General features: G+C 46.1%; 1 protein-coding gene across 7 annotated transcripts in view; it reads right to left on the minus strand.

Moving 5' to 3' along the window:
- INCENP (inner centromere protein) overlaps positions 1 to 14,804 on the minus strand; it is a 134,209-nt gene that overhangs the window by 25,995 nt on the left and 93,410 nt on the right. For 5 of the 7 annotated variants that reach the window (XM_064287932.1, XM_064287935.1, XM_064287933.1 and 2 more), the window contains exon 1: positions 2,569 to 2,730. The exons of the other annotated variants lie outside the window; for them this stretch is intronic. The gene's annotated coding sequence lies outside the window, so the exon portion shown is untranslated. Of the gene's footprint in view, positions 1 to 2,568; positions 2,731 to 14,804 lie in introns of those variants that run through there. 7 annotated transcript variants of the gene reach the window in all.

Consider the following 14,804-nt stretch of genomic DNA (forward strand, 5'->3'; position numbering starts at 1 on the left):
CATCAGGCCAAAGAACATCAAATCCAACTGCCTTCTTAAGATGCCAGTGAACAGAAGGGGTTCTGCATTCCAAGGGGGTCAGTAAGGAAATAGGGTTCCAGAGACATGCTCTACTCCAAGGATCCTCCCGAGCCCTCTCCCTTGAGCTGAAATGCCCTAAAAACAGAGGGGGAAGCACTGGGGGGGTGGATAGGCAATACCTTATTTTTGAGAAAACTTATCTACAGATATTGGGTGGGATGAAGCACAAAACCAATTTTCTCTTAATTTCTTAAAAAGCTAATAGGGTGGGTGTCCTCCTTAAGACTACATCACATAGCAACCCCAGTAAAGGACGAAACATTCCAATAATCATAGCTGAGGCTCAATAGATATCCAAAGTGGGTAAATGAATGGAAGAACAAATGAATGGGTGAGTGGTCAGTCGTAAGCCATAAAAATGAAGGGCACGTCTCATGCCATGGCAGTGGTCCATACCTTCAAAACTGAGGAGAAACACACATAGTTCAGCCTCCCCACCTAAGACAGAAGGTCCTGAAAGGAATAAGTAAATGACCCCTTGGGCTTTTAGAGAGCCTAACACCAGGTCAGGCTACAGCCTCAAGGGACTTCTGGACTGATTTTCCCTGCTCACTCTGCTCTGGGCACCTAGCCTTTGTTCTCGAACAAACTCTGCCCTCAGTCTGGAATGTTCTGTCCCCTATTTTGTACAGCTCATTCCTCATCACTTGGATTTCAGGTCCTCTGGGCGAACCTGACCACCAAACTCAAGTAGCCCACCTGCCATGATCCCTCCTCTTTATTTCAATTCTCCGCATGACACTTGGGTTATTGTTGATCTGCCTGCTTACTGCCTATCTCTGTCTACTCAGCATGTGCTCCCCAAGGGCAAAGCCCTTGTCTGTCTTCTTTATCACTGAAGGTTCAGAGCCTGACACAGAAAAAATACTGGATAAATTAATTAATCTACCTGTAATCTCTGCACCTAGAAATAAACATCCTACAGGTAACCCTGCCCCCCTCCCACACACACACACACACACACACAGGGACACTAAAAGAGCTCATTATGAACATGTTAGAGCACGCCATCTGCCTCCAAAGTGCCAGCACCCAGGGCAAGGATAGCGTGAATCAGGGCCCAGTCACATGGGCAGGATCACAGAGACTTTGGATGGAGACCTCTGCTCTGCAGCCAACCACAGTGATGGGCATGGCCCTCTCCAATGCCATCCCTTCTGCTCCCCCCAGCTCTTCTGCCCCCTGAGCAGACCCCTGGCAAAGCGCAAGGCCCCAGTGCAAAGTCAGGAAAGAGAACAACTAAGGTAGCCAAAATCAAAACGAAGGTTCGCAGAGGGGCTACAAAAAGTAACAGCTTACTAGAATTTTTTTTTTCTAAGTATTTATTTGAAACAGCAGTTCCGGTGAGAGCTTCTTTCACAAAGTCCAATAAAGTGTTTGAGCTTCTTGCACGGGGGAAGTTTGTATTTAAGAGACCTCAGCTTGACCATTTAAAAAGAGTCCCCTTAAGTTACCTAAGAGTTGACTCTGAGAAAGGACTCAGTGTACCAAGAATCGGGCTCCTGGGGTGAGCAGTAAAAACCTCATCGCCAGCCTGTCTAGGAGCCTGTGCACAGACTCAGAGTACCAGCGCCCAACACCCAGTGCCCAAACACCTTACCAAGAAAGGCGGGAGCTTGTCTGCGATTCCCTGGTCTGCCCCTGGCAACTTCTCTCACACCAGATCAGAGGCTGCCACTGCCCTCCTCTGCCTGCCCTGTTCACATCTCTGTGCGTAATGCTGTATAAGCTGCTCCCATTTACTAAGTCCTATTTTCTACTCCATGCTCAGACCGCGCATCACTTCCTTTAATTCTGGTTACAGCCTTGCAGGACACCCATGTACAGATGAGGAAACTGAAGTCAAAGGAAATTAAACCAAAGTCACCCAGCAAGTCAGGCGTGCAGCCTGGATTTAAACTGTGCTTATGCCGCCTCCTAGATTTCGGCCTCTGAAAGACAGGCGCCTAGTCTGGTCCCTGGCCACCGCCACCCGAAGCCCACCGTGGCTGGATGGAACTGAACCGCTGACAGCAAGCGTGCTGGGGGATTGACAAGATAAGGGCGAGCATCGGCCCGGGAAACGTCAGTTTAAAATGCTGCTCAACTGCAGGCGGATGAGGGAGGGGGGCTAACTGTGCAGAAACGCCAGAAGGCATGATTCCGCCAAATCTTCCAGCAGTTTCGAGCTTCCTGCACGACCAAGTCAACGGAGACTTACCGAGAACCTTCTAGGCACAAAACACGGTGCTAGGCACAGGGGGTGGGGGAAAAGGGAACGGGGCGCGGGTGTTCTCTCGGAACCTGGGTCCTCGGTGGAAGGGGGGGTCACCTCAGGCCCCGGGACTAAGGCAGGTCACCTCGCCACTTGGAAAGAGGAGGTGACCGACCCTACGTTCCCGGGACCACAAGCGGCGGGGGGTGGGTCACGCCCCCGGTCCGGGGTCTGCGGGAGGGGTAACAAATCGCCAAGCACCCCCACCCCACCGGCCGCCCGCGCGAACTCACTTGACTGTCCCGCGTCTCCTACGTGCTGCTGCGATCCAAGTCCGGTGTACTCCCTAGTCAGCCCCCGGCCCGTCCAGACCGGTTCGGCGCCGGGCCTCCAGGCTCGAAGCTAGGGCGAAGCACTGGGGCCGCGCAGCGCGGGCGAAACCTACGATTTTCAAAACCGAAAGCTCAGCCAATCCCCGGCAAGTTTGCCTGGGTCACTTCAGAACTCTACACCAATCAACTAATAGGAAGCTCCAGTCTGGCCGCCTATTGGTTGCTTGCATTGGCAATCTGCGGGACTAAGAGGCGAAGGGAGGAAGCGTTGAAACTTTAAGCCTCCTTAGCTTCCGGGAGCGGCTGCCGACAGGGGAGAGAGGAAGTCGCCGTGTTAAGGGAGGTGCGCGCAGGACTTCGCATGCCGGAAACTACAAGCCCCAGCGTGCACTGCGAAGGCTCCGGGACGAGCGGGGCGGGTTCGTAGGGAGAGAGCGAGGCAGAGGCGCTGGTCTTGGACTCGGCCCGTGTGGCTTTGCTATTTCTGCGTAAAGCTTTCTCCTCCATGCGACGTGGCATCCTTTCGATCTCTGCAGCTTTTAAGAGGGTGTTGAGCCGTCTGTCGTCTCTTGGGCGACAGGAACCTGGGTCCCAGCCTACTGGCTCCGAGTCTTTAGGGCAGTGGTTCTCAACCAGGGCGATTTTACCCCGTCCTCCCCTCCCCAGAGATTCCTAGGTGGCAGAAACGGTTTGAGCTTGACGATCAACCTGAAGGTTGGCGGTTGAAACCCACCCAGCAGTACCACAGAAGAAAGGCCTGGCCATATGCTTCCATAAAGATTACAGGCAAAAAAACCCTATAGAGCAGTTTTAGTCTAGAACTGGGGTCTCCATGAGGCGCAATCAACTGTATAGGAACTGATTTTGTTTGGTTTAGTTCCCCCAAAGAGCACATTTGGCTGTGTTTGTACAGTGCAACGCGTTTCTCTGTATATATGGCCTTTCTGGCCCTGGGTTTGTAGTTCTACCAGAATGGTGATGTGTTAGGCCACAGTCTTACAAAGGGATAGACAGTTCACTATGCAAAAAAAAGTTCGTAAAACCCTTGGAGGGATTGGAAAGTTTACTAAGCAAGTAAGGTGTGTAAAACCTTGTGGGGATTGGTCAATTACTATGCAAACTAGGTGACTGTGGCCTACTGAGGGGATTGGTTGGTTTTGCCATCCTGCTAGGCTTAAAAGGACCAACCCCACAGAGATCAAGGGGGACCTCACTACCATCACAAAGAAGAACCTGGAGCAGAGTTTGTCTTTGGACCTAGGGCTCCTGCACTGAGAACCTCCTAGACCTAGGAGACAGAGCTGTGACGGTGGAGAGGTGCAAGGCAGCGTGAGACAGCCAAAACTGCAAGGGATGGCATAAGATAGTACTAGCAATGAGAACCAGGAGAGGAGCACCAGGGCTGTGGTGGCTTTCCATCCCACGGAACAAGGCAGCTACAGTGAGCTTTGTGACCCAAAGAGAGAGAGAGAGCTGAGCGCTTTGAGGCAGAAGGCTTGCTGGCGGAGTGGGGTGCCTCTGGGCACTTGATAGCGGAGCCAAACGGCCCGAGCAGGACTAACGTACAGGCATGGCAGAGAAGGAGCTGAGAGCTGTCTTGGTTGGAAACTGTCCTGACTGATGAACCGTATCCTGTTTCCTAAGTTGCTCCTGTTACTTCCAAGTTGATCCTTATCCTGAGTTGTAGCCTGTTACTTCCTGTTATGGATTGAATTGTGTCCCCCAAAAATATGTGTTGTAAATCTCATGCAGTCTTGGCTGTCTCATGCCATCTTTTACCTCTCCAGTGTTACAGTTCTCTCTGTCTCCTAGGTCTAGGAGGTTCTCAGCACAGGGACCCCAGGTCCAAAAGACATGCTCTGCTCCATGTTCTTCTTGATGGTAGTGAGTCCCCCCAGCCTATGTGGGATTGATCTTTTTAAACCTAGCAGGATGCCAGAACTGACTAATAACCTCTATGCCTGTGATTATAATCCCATTTGGGAACAGGTCGTCTTTGTCATGCTAATGGCATGCTAATGATTAGCATCGGGTGTGTCTTGAGTCAATGTCTTTTGAGAAATAAAAGAGATTAAACAAGCAAGCAAGCAAAGATGGGGAAAGACAGATGCCAAGCCACGTGGAGATCTCCAGGGAACCAGGAAACAGAAGCGGAAGAGAGACAACCTTCCCCCAGAGCCAACAGAGAGACAGAAAGCCTTCCCCTAGAGCCCACGCTCTGAATTTAGACTTCTAGCCTCCTAAACTGTGAGAAAATAAATTTATGTTTGTTAAAGCCACCTACTTGTATTTCTGGTATAGCCGCACTAAGATAATGAAGACGCATCCCTAATAAGCTACATAATGGTGAGTATGGTGTCTTAGTTATCTAGTGCTGCTATAATATAATACCATAAGTCGATGGCTTTAACAAAGAGAAATTTATTTTCTCACAGTCTAGTAGGTTGTAAGTCCAAATTCCAGGCATCAGCTCCAGGGGAAGACTTCTCTCTCCGTCGGCTCTGGAGGAAGGTCCTTGTCCTCAACTTCCCCTGGTCGAGGAGCTTCTCAGGTGCATGGACCCCATGTCCAAAGGACACGCTCTGCTCCTGGTGCTGCTTTCTTGGTGGTATGAGGTCCCCAACTCTCTGCTAGCTTTCCTTTTACCTCTTGAGAGATAAAAGGTGGTACAGGCCATGAGACAGGGAAGAGATCGGGCTGGCTGGATTAAATAAAGGCTACATTTCAAAGCCCTGTGTGCTTGACCAACTATAATTAGTCTCTGAATCTAAACCTAAGTGCAGACCACCATATAACTTTTGCTGCTGGCACCGGAAAACTATTTGTGATTGACAGACTAGGTGCTTGAACAAGATAAGGGGCTACATTTCAAGGCCCTGTGTGCTTGACCAGCTATAAATTATTGATAATCCTCCTGAGTTGTTTTTCAAGGCATCACCAGGTGCAGAGCATGTGCAGTAAAGATCAACCTGGACTATGAATGACCTTCCACATGAGACAAACATGACCAGAGACCCCTCACCGGGGCTCGAACCAAGATCCAGAGGCATCACACATGCACAACATCCCAGAATAAGTCCTGTTTGACATCCCGATAGCCTTTGTGACAGACTCCATCTTGGTTCCAGCAACCACTGCAAGGAAGTCCATCTTGAATTCTATCCGCACACGCATTTGATTTTCATAATCCCTCCCCTTCTCCTGGAAATCTCCACCCATCTAATGAATAAAGATAATGCCTTCCCCCCAACACACACCCCACCTAAAAAATGTTTGTTTATAAACCCTAGGGAATCCTTTGTTCACTGAGAGACTACAGGCTAGCGTTGGTGGAAACCCCTCTCCCTCTCTCCCTCGTGAGCCTTTTACTCTGTCCCTAATAAACCTTTGTTCCTGTGGAACCTCTGAGCCTCTCCTGGCCATTCTTGGTCAGAAGAAAGTAAGAACCTAGCAAGGCTTAGTCCTGAGCTGGGAGCCCTGCCCTGTAACAGCCATACCCCAGGGAAACTCCGTTTACATTGGATCAGGGAGGTGACCTGGGTAAAGGTGATGTTACAATCCCACCCTAATCCTTTTAACCACAGGCAAAGATTATGATTTATAACACACAGGAAAATTACAAAATGGTGGACAACCACGCATGGCCTAACCAAGATGAAACATTTTTGGAGGGACATAATTCAATCTATAACAATGTGTATAGTCACCATTTATGTTGGTGAAAAAAGGTTATTTGCAATGAAGCGGTCGTTTGTCTTGCAAAATTCAATCATGCAATCTCTGCATCGTTTCTATCACCAAGGCCGTGTTTTCCAACTACCAATCCTTCTTCCTTGTTTCCAACTTTAGAAGTTCAATCACCAGTAACTATCAACGCATACTGATTGCATGTTCGACCAATTTCAGACTGCAGAAGTTAGTAAAAATTTTCAATTTCTTCATCTTTGGCCTTAGTGGCTGGTGCGTAAATTTGAATAATGGTCGTATTAACTGGTATTCCTTGTAGGAGTATGAATATTATCCTATCACTGACAGCACTGCCCTTCAGGATAGATCTTGAAATGTTCTTTTTGACAATGAGTGCAATGTTATTCCTCTTCAAGTTGTCATTCCCAGCAGAGTAGACCATCTGATTGTCTGATTCAGTATGACTAATACCAGTCCATTTCAGCTCACTAATGCCTAGGATATCAATGTTTATGCGTTCCATTTCATTTTTTACGATTTCCAATTTTCCTAGATTCATACCTCATATATTCCAGGTTTCTTTTATTAATGGATGTTTGCGGCTCTTTCCTCTCATTTTGAGTCATGCCACATCAGCAAATGAAGGTCCCGAAAGCTTGACTCCAACCATATCATTAAGGTCGACTCTGCTTTGAGGAGGCAGCTCTTCCCCAGTTGTATTTTGAGTGCCTTCCAACCTGAGAGGCTCATCTTCTGGCTCTATATCAAACAATGTCCCGCTGCTATTCATAAGGTTTTCACTGGCTAATTCTTTTCAGAAGTAGACTGCCGGGTCCTTCTTCCTAGTCTGTCTTAGTCTAGAAGTTCGACTGAAACCTGTCCGCAATGGGTGACTCTGCTGGTATTTGAATACCAATGGCATAGCTTCTGAAAACCCTGGTGGTGTACTGGTTAAGAGCCTGGTTGCTAACCAAAAGGTCAGCTGTTTGAATCCACCAGGTGCTCCTTGGAAATGCTATGGGACAGTTCTATTCTGTCCTGCGGGGTCACTATGAGTTGGAATAGACTTGACAGCAGTGGGTTTGGTTTGGTTTGGTTTGGGTTTGGGCATAGCTTCCAGCATCACAGCAACACACAAGCCCCCACAGTACAACAAACTGACAGATGTGTGGGGGACATAAATAAATGGATATGGAGAGTTGTCACATTATCACTTAATTCTTTAAACTCATCTGAGTTATAAGCCAAAAATTCCATGGCGATATTTTTTAATAATCCATTCAGCTGATAACACCATCAAGTTTATCAAGATATTTGAGAAATTCTAAGGAGAGAAATGCTATAGGCCTGACTAAGGTGGAGTTGCTGATGGGAGGACACTGGTGGACCTAGCCGCAGCTGAACCCTCCAGACTTTCTGGAGAACCCAAAAACAAGAGAACAAAACCCTGCACCATCCCCATGATCCATTGGGAATCAGGCCATTGTGATCCATAGGGTTTTCATTGGCTGTGTTCTGGATGGAATTGTGTCCCCAAAAAATATGTGTGGTAAATCCTAATATCTGCCTGTGGTTATTATCCCATTTGTGAATGGGTTGTGTTGGTTATGTTAATAAGGCAGGATTAGGTTACGTTTATTATATCAATGAGGCAGGTTTAGAGTGCATCTTGAATCAATCTCTTCTGACATATAAAAAGAGATTAAACAAGCAAGTGAGCAAGCAGAGATGGAGGAAGACTGATGCCAAGCCACATGGAGATCTACAAGGAACTGGGAAACAAGCTGAAGAGACAAGGACTTTGCTCCAGAGCCAACAGAGAGAAAGCCTTCCCCTAGCGCCAGTCCCCTGAATTTGTACTTCTAGCCTCCTAAAGCGCGAGGAAATAAATTTGTCAAAGCCACCTACTTGTGGTATTTCTGATATAGCAGCACTAGATAACTAAGACAAGCTGATTTTCAGAAGTAGATTGGCAGGCCTTTCTTCCTAGTCCACCTTAGTCTGGAAGCTCTGCTGAAACCTGTTCGGCATCATAGCAACACACAAGCCTCCACTGACAGACAGGTGATGCACTGGCTAAGAATCAAAGCCAGGTCTCCTGAATGGAAGGTAAGAATTCTACCACTGAACCATGGCTGCCCCCAGACTTCTCAGCTCACCCATTCCTGTCAAGTCGATTCCAATTCATAGTGACCCTACAGGACAGAGCAGAAGTGTGCCACAGGGTTTCCAAGGAATGGCTAGTGGATTTGAACTGCCGACGTTTTGGTTAGCAGCCAAATACTTAACCACTGTGCCACCAGGGCTCTGACTTCTCTGCTGGCAACCAGCTAATCATTCACCCAAACCCTGTGCAAACAAGTGTCACGGTTCTCAGACTGTCTACAGTTATTTCCTTTCCCCTTTCCCCCCTCTCATCAATCCAGGTTTTGCCTTTGTTATCTGACTCAGCCTACCAACTCACTCCCTCACATGAGAGTAAATAATTTTCATGAGGAATAACAAAAAGTCTCTGAGCTATTCTTTGAAAAAAGCAACTAATTGGAAATCGACTGAGTAGTAAAAGAACATGTTAAAAAAAAAAAAAAAAAGTTGTCATGGAGTCGATTCTGACTCATAGCGACCTTATAGCACAGAGTAGGACTGCACCATAGGGTTTCCAAGGAGTGCCTGGTGGATTCAAACTGCCAACGTTTTGGTTAGCAGCTAAGCTAAACCACTATGCCACCAGGGTTTCCCAAAAAAAAGTACATACTACCCAACCCTTAGTCAATTAACACCCACATCAATATTTCAAATCATTTCATTGGTTGTTACCCCAGGGGTTTTTCCACCCCAGGGCAATGCACTTCAGTAAGTTTCCTGATAGACTGTTGATAGCTGCCATGAGTTGGCCACCACTCATGGCCCACCCCATGCACAACAGGATCGGGCCATTGGGATCCATAGGGTTTTCATTGGCTGATTTTCAGAAGTGGATCACAAACCTTTCTTCCTAGTCCGTCTTGGTCTAGAAGCTCCACTGAACTCTGTTCAGCACCACAGCAACGTGCAAGCCTCCACTGACAGACAAATGGTGGCTGCACGTGACGTGCCCTGGCCTGGAATCGAATCTGAGTCTTCCACATAAACCAAAGAAAAAGACCAAACCCATTGCTGTCAAGTCAATTCCGACTCATAGTTACCCTATAGGACAGGGCTGAACTGCCTCATAGGGTTTCCAAGCAGCGGCTGGTGAATTCAAACTGCAGACCTTTTGGTTAGTAGCCAAGCTCTTAACCACTGTGCCACTATAGGGTCACTATGAGAGGGCTCCCGCATGGGAGGTGAGAATTCCACCACTGAACCACCATTGCTCTTTTCTAATGGACTAAGGTCTGCCTTTTTCAGTTAAAACGAAGGAGGACAATTGTAAAAGGGGTAGGGGGCAGGAGAACTAGCTGATTGCAGGTATGTTCTCAAGCAGATCAAATTTAAGAAAGAGCACATATGGGACATAGCCAAGATGATATGAAATTGACTCCTTTAAAACTCCCCATCTCAACCACAATGAGATACCATCTTTACCCAGCATTACTGGCATGAATCAACAAAACAGAAAATAACAAATGTTGGAGAGGATATGGGGAGATAGGAACTCTTATGCACTGCTAGTGGGAATACGAAATGATACAATGATACACCCTTTTTGGAAAACGATAGGGCGCTCCCTTAGAAAGCCAGAAATAGAAATGCCATTTGATCCAGCAATCCCACTCCCATGAGTATATCCTAGAGAAGTCAGAGTCATCACGCAAATAGATATATGTACACCCATGTTCACTGCAGCATTGTTCACAATAGCAAAAAGATGGAAACAACCTAGATGCCCATCAACAGATGAATGGATAAACAAACTGGGGTACATACACACAATGATGTATTACACAACGATAAAGAACAAGGATGAATCTGTGAAGCATCTCATAACATAGATGCATCTGGAGGACATTATGCTGAGTGATATAAGTCAGTCACGAAAGGACAAATATTGTATGAGACCACTACTGTAAAAACTCATGAAAAGGTTTATATACAAAAAGAAACAATATCTGATGGCTACAAGGGAGGGGAGGGGCAGGGATGAAAAAACACTTAATAGAGAATAGGTAAGTGGTAACTTTGGTGAAGAGTAAGACAGTGCACAATACTGGGGAAGCCAGCACAACCTGTACAAGGCAAGCCTGTGGCAGCTCCATAGACACATCCAAACTCCCTGAGGCACTGAATTGCTGAGCTGAGGGCTGTGGGAACCATGGTGTCGGGGAACATCTAGCTCAATCGGCATACAGAGTTTGTAAAGAATATGTTCTATATTCTACTTTGGTGAGTAGTGTCTGGGGTCTTAAAAGCCTGTGACTGGCCATCTAGGATACTCCAATGGTCTCACCTCTTCAGGAGCAAGGAAGAATGAAGAAAACTAAAGACATGAGGAAAGGACTAATGGACCACATCTACCATGGCCTCCGCCAGACTGAGTTCAGTACAACTAGACCGTGCCCGGCTACCACCACTGATTGCTCTGACAGGGATCACAATAGAGGGTCCCAGACAGAGCTGGAGAAAAAAGTAGAACAAAATTCTAACTCAAAAAAAAAAAGAAAGATGGCAAAGTAATTCTATTATGAAAACATTCTGCATCCCACTTTGAAATGTGGCATCTGGGGTCTTAAATGCTAACAAGCGGCCAACTAAGATGCATCAATTGGTCTCAACCCACCTGGAGCAAAGGAGAATGAAGAACACCAAGGTCACATGATAACTAAGAGCCCAAGAGACAGAAAGGGCCACATGAACCAGAGACCTACATCATCCTGAGACCAGAAGAACTAGTTGGTGCCTGGCTACAACTGATGACTGCCCTGACAGGGAGCACAGCAGAGGACCCCTGAGGGAGCAGGAGATCAGTGGGATGCAGACCCCAAATTCTCATAAAAAAGACCATACTTAATGGTCTGACTGAGACTAGAGGAATCCTGGCGGTCATGGTCCCCAAACCTTCTGTTGGCCCAGGACAGGAACCATTCCCGAAGACAACTCATCAGACATGAAAGGGACTGGACAGTGAGTAGGAGAGAGATGCTGATGAAGAGTGAGCTAATTATATCAGGTGGACACTTGAGACCGTGTTGGCATCTCCTGTCTGGAGGGGGGATGGGAGGATAGAGAGAGTTGGAAGCTGGCAAAATTGTCACGAAAGGAGAGACTGGAAGGGCTGACTCATTAGGGCGAGAGCAAGTGGGAGTATGGAGTCAGGTGTATATAAACTTATATGTGACAGTCTGACTTGATTTGTAAATGTTCACTTGAAGCTCAATAAAAGTTAATTAAAAAAAAAAGAAGAAGAAGAAGGACCAGACTTGCTGGCCTGATAGACTGGAGAAACCCCGAGAGTATGGCCCCTGGACACCATTTCAGCTCAGTAATGAGGTCACTCCTGAGGTTCACCCGTCAGCCAAAGACCGAACAGGCCCATGGAACAAAACAAGACTAAAGGGGCTCACCAGCCCTGGGGCAGGGACTGGAAGGCAGAAGAGAAGAGGAAAGCTGGTAATAGGGAACCTAAGGTTGAGAAAGGAAAAGTGTTGACATATTGTGGGGTTGTTAACCAATGTCACTGAGCAATGTGTGTACTAACTGTTTGATGAGAAACTAGTTTGTTCTGTAAACCTTCATCTGAAATTCAATTAAAAAAAAAAACTGGAGGAGAAAAAAAAAGCTAATGGGAAAAAGAGATTAAGATGAAAATCATGGGATTATATTTGTAATTAGTTTGCCTCTCAGGGCGGGGAGCTCCCCATCTCCCCTTTTATCTCTTAAAAACCCATTGCCATCGAGTTGTTTGCCATCAATTCAGTTCCGACTCATAGTGAGGCTATAGGACATAGTAGAACTGCTCCATAGAGTTTCCAAGGAGTGGCTGGTAGATTCCAACTGCCGAGCTTTTGGTTAGCAGCCAAACACTTAACCACCGTGCCACCAGGAATAGCCATTTTTACTCTCAGTGGGAGAGATGTTTCTCTATTTGGAAACTACTGGCTGCATGGAATAGCCTCTTTACATTTGAGGGCCTCTGAGGTAGACCAATTGCCATGTAGGTAATTCTAACTCAGTGGTGACCCCATGAATGTTAGAATACAGCTTTGTTCCACAGGGTTTTTGTTTTGTTTTTTAAGTAATACTTTATTGTGTTTTAGCTGAAGGTTTACACAGGAGTTTAGGTTCCCATTCAACAATTTCCACACAACTTGTTCAATGACAACGGTTACATTCTTCACAAAGCATGAAAATTCTCATTATTTCCATTCTGGTTGTTCCGTTTCCATGAGTCTTGCTTCCCTGCCCCCTCACCTTCTTACCCTTGTTTTAAAGTACTTATTGACCATTTGGTTTCATATGATTTTTTAAAGAAGCAAGGTATTCACAGATGATATTCTTTATTTTGTGAGCCAATCTGTTATTTTGCTAAAAGGTGGCCTCAGGGGTTAGTTTCGTTTCAAGGTTTAAAGAGTATCTCAGGGAAATAGTCTTGGGGACTCCCCCAGGTTCAAGTTGTCCAGTAAGTCTAGATTTTTTAAGAATTTGAGGTTCTGTTCCACATTTTTCTCCCATTCTGTCAGGATCCATCCATTGTGACCCTGATCAGAACGGTTGGTAATGGTAGCTGGGCACCATCTAGTTCTTCTGGTCTCAGAGTAGATGAGGCTGTTCTCCATAGGGCTTTATTGACTGATTTTTTTGGAAGTAGATCACCAGGCCTTTCTTCCAACGTGCCTCTGGGAGATCTCAAACTTCCAACATTTCTGCTAGCAGCCAAGCATGTTAACCATTTGCACCACCCAGAAGCTGTAGTCAAATACACAACTTGAGCTCTGAAGTCTGCCAAAAATCAAAGCTTTTCTCCGCCTGTTGAGCCAAGAGCCACCCTGAGCAAGCAAGCAAGCCCAGGCAAGATGGTAAAGTTAGAATTGTGTTCACCTTTACCTGGACTTGTTTAAACCATCTGTGGGTTCTGGCTAGGGGATTGCAAACTCCCAGGGCCAATAGAAATAGCTAGGTAATGTGTAACCTGAAACTCAGGAATGTGAGCTATGTAGCCACCTCCTCTTTTAAGTTAGGGAATCCCTGTTACAGCCTATGGACTTGGTGTGTCCCATCAACGTTACAAACAAGAATTCTCATTTTATCGTTCCCAGTGTATACCTATCACGCTGAACAAGAAAACTGGACTTGAAACGCTGTGCTTTTAAGGTACAGTAGAGTGTGAATGATTCTGTTATCAAATTAGATGGCAAAGCATTGTATTTATTACGCAATGACACCGTTGTTAGTTGCCATGGCGTCAGCTCCAACTCATAGCAATCTTAGGTATAACAGAACAAGATGTCGCCGGGTCCTGCGCCATCTTCATGATCATTGCTATGTCCGAGCCCATTGTTTCACACATTGTGTCCATCCGTCTTACAGAGGGCCTCCCTCACCTTCACCAACCCTCCACTTTACCAACCATGATGTCCTTTTCTAGCAACTGGTCTTTCCCAAGGACATGCGCAAAGTAAGCGAGCGGAAGTCTCGCCATCCTTGCTTCCGAGGGGCATGTGGTTGTATTTCTCTTAAGAGCGATTCGTCTGTTCTTCTGGCAGTTCACAGTGCATTCAATATCCTTCACCAACACCACAATGCGTGCAGTGACACTGAGCTGTGCTCAAACACTACAATATACATTAGCATCACCAGGTTAAGCATTCATCACAATGTTCCCAACTCGCTGGAAAGCAATGGTCAGAAAAATTAGAAAATTTGAAATGGAATATCACGTCACTGCAGGATTTCTTCACAAAAGGTGAAAATTTGGCTGCAACCAAGGCAAGTTTCTTTAGTGCTTTATTTGTTAGCCAAGCAAAGAAAACCATTTACAGGTAGGGAGTAAATTCAATCGTGTTTGATTGTAACAGCCAAAGATATGTGTTCAGAGAAAATAAACAGCTAAAACAGCCTTTCAATGTGGAGAATCTAACCAGTGTCACTGAACAATATGCACAGAAATTGTTAAGTGGGAACCGAATATGCTGTGCAAATTTTCACCAAAAACACAAATAAAAATGTTTAAGGGAAAAAAAGAGATTAAAAAAATAAAACAGCCTTTCAGCAAGAATAGTCGCTCAAAGAGTTGAGGACACTGGGAGCAATATCAGTAGTAACCCTTTGCCATCAAGTCGATCCCGACTCATACTGACCCTCTAGGACAGAGTAGAACTACCCCATAGGGTTTCCAAGGAGTGGATGGTGGATTCAAACTGCCAACCTTTTCGTTAGCAGATAAAGCTCTTAACCATTGTGCCACCGGGGCTCCAATATCAGTAGTTAGTAGGTTAAAAAATGACCCCCCCCCCCAAAATACATGTCCACATCAAATCCCTGAAACCTGTGAATGTGACCTTATTTAGAAAAAGGATCTAACTACTGATGTA

Source organism: Loxodonta africana, chromosome 7 (assembly GCF_030014295.1).
Source record: "Loxodonta africana isolate mLoxAfr1 chromosome 7, mLoxAfr1.hap2, whole genome shotgun sequence".
NCBI classification, from domain to species: Eukaryota; Metazoa; Chordata; class Mammalia; order Proboscidea; family Elephantidae; genus Loxodonta; species Loxodonta africana.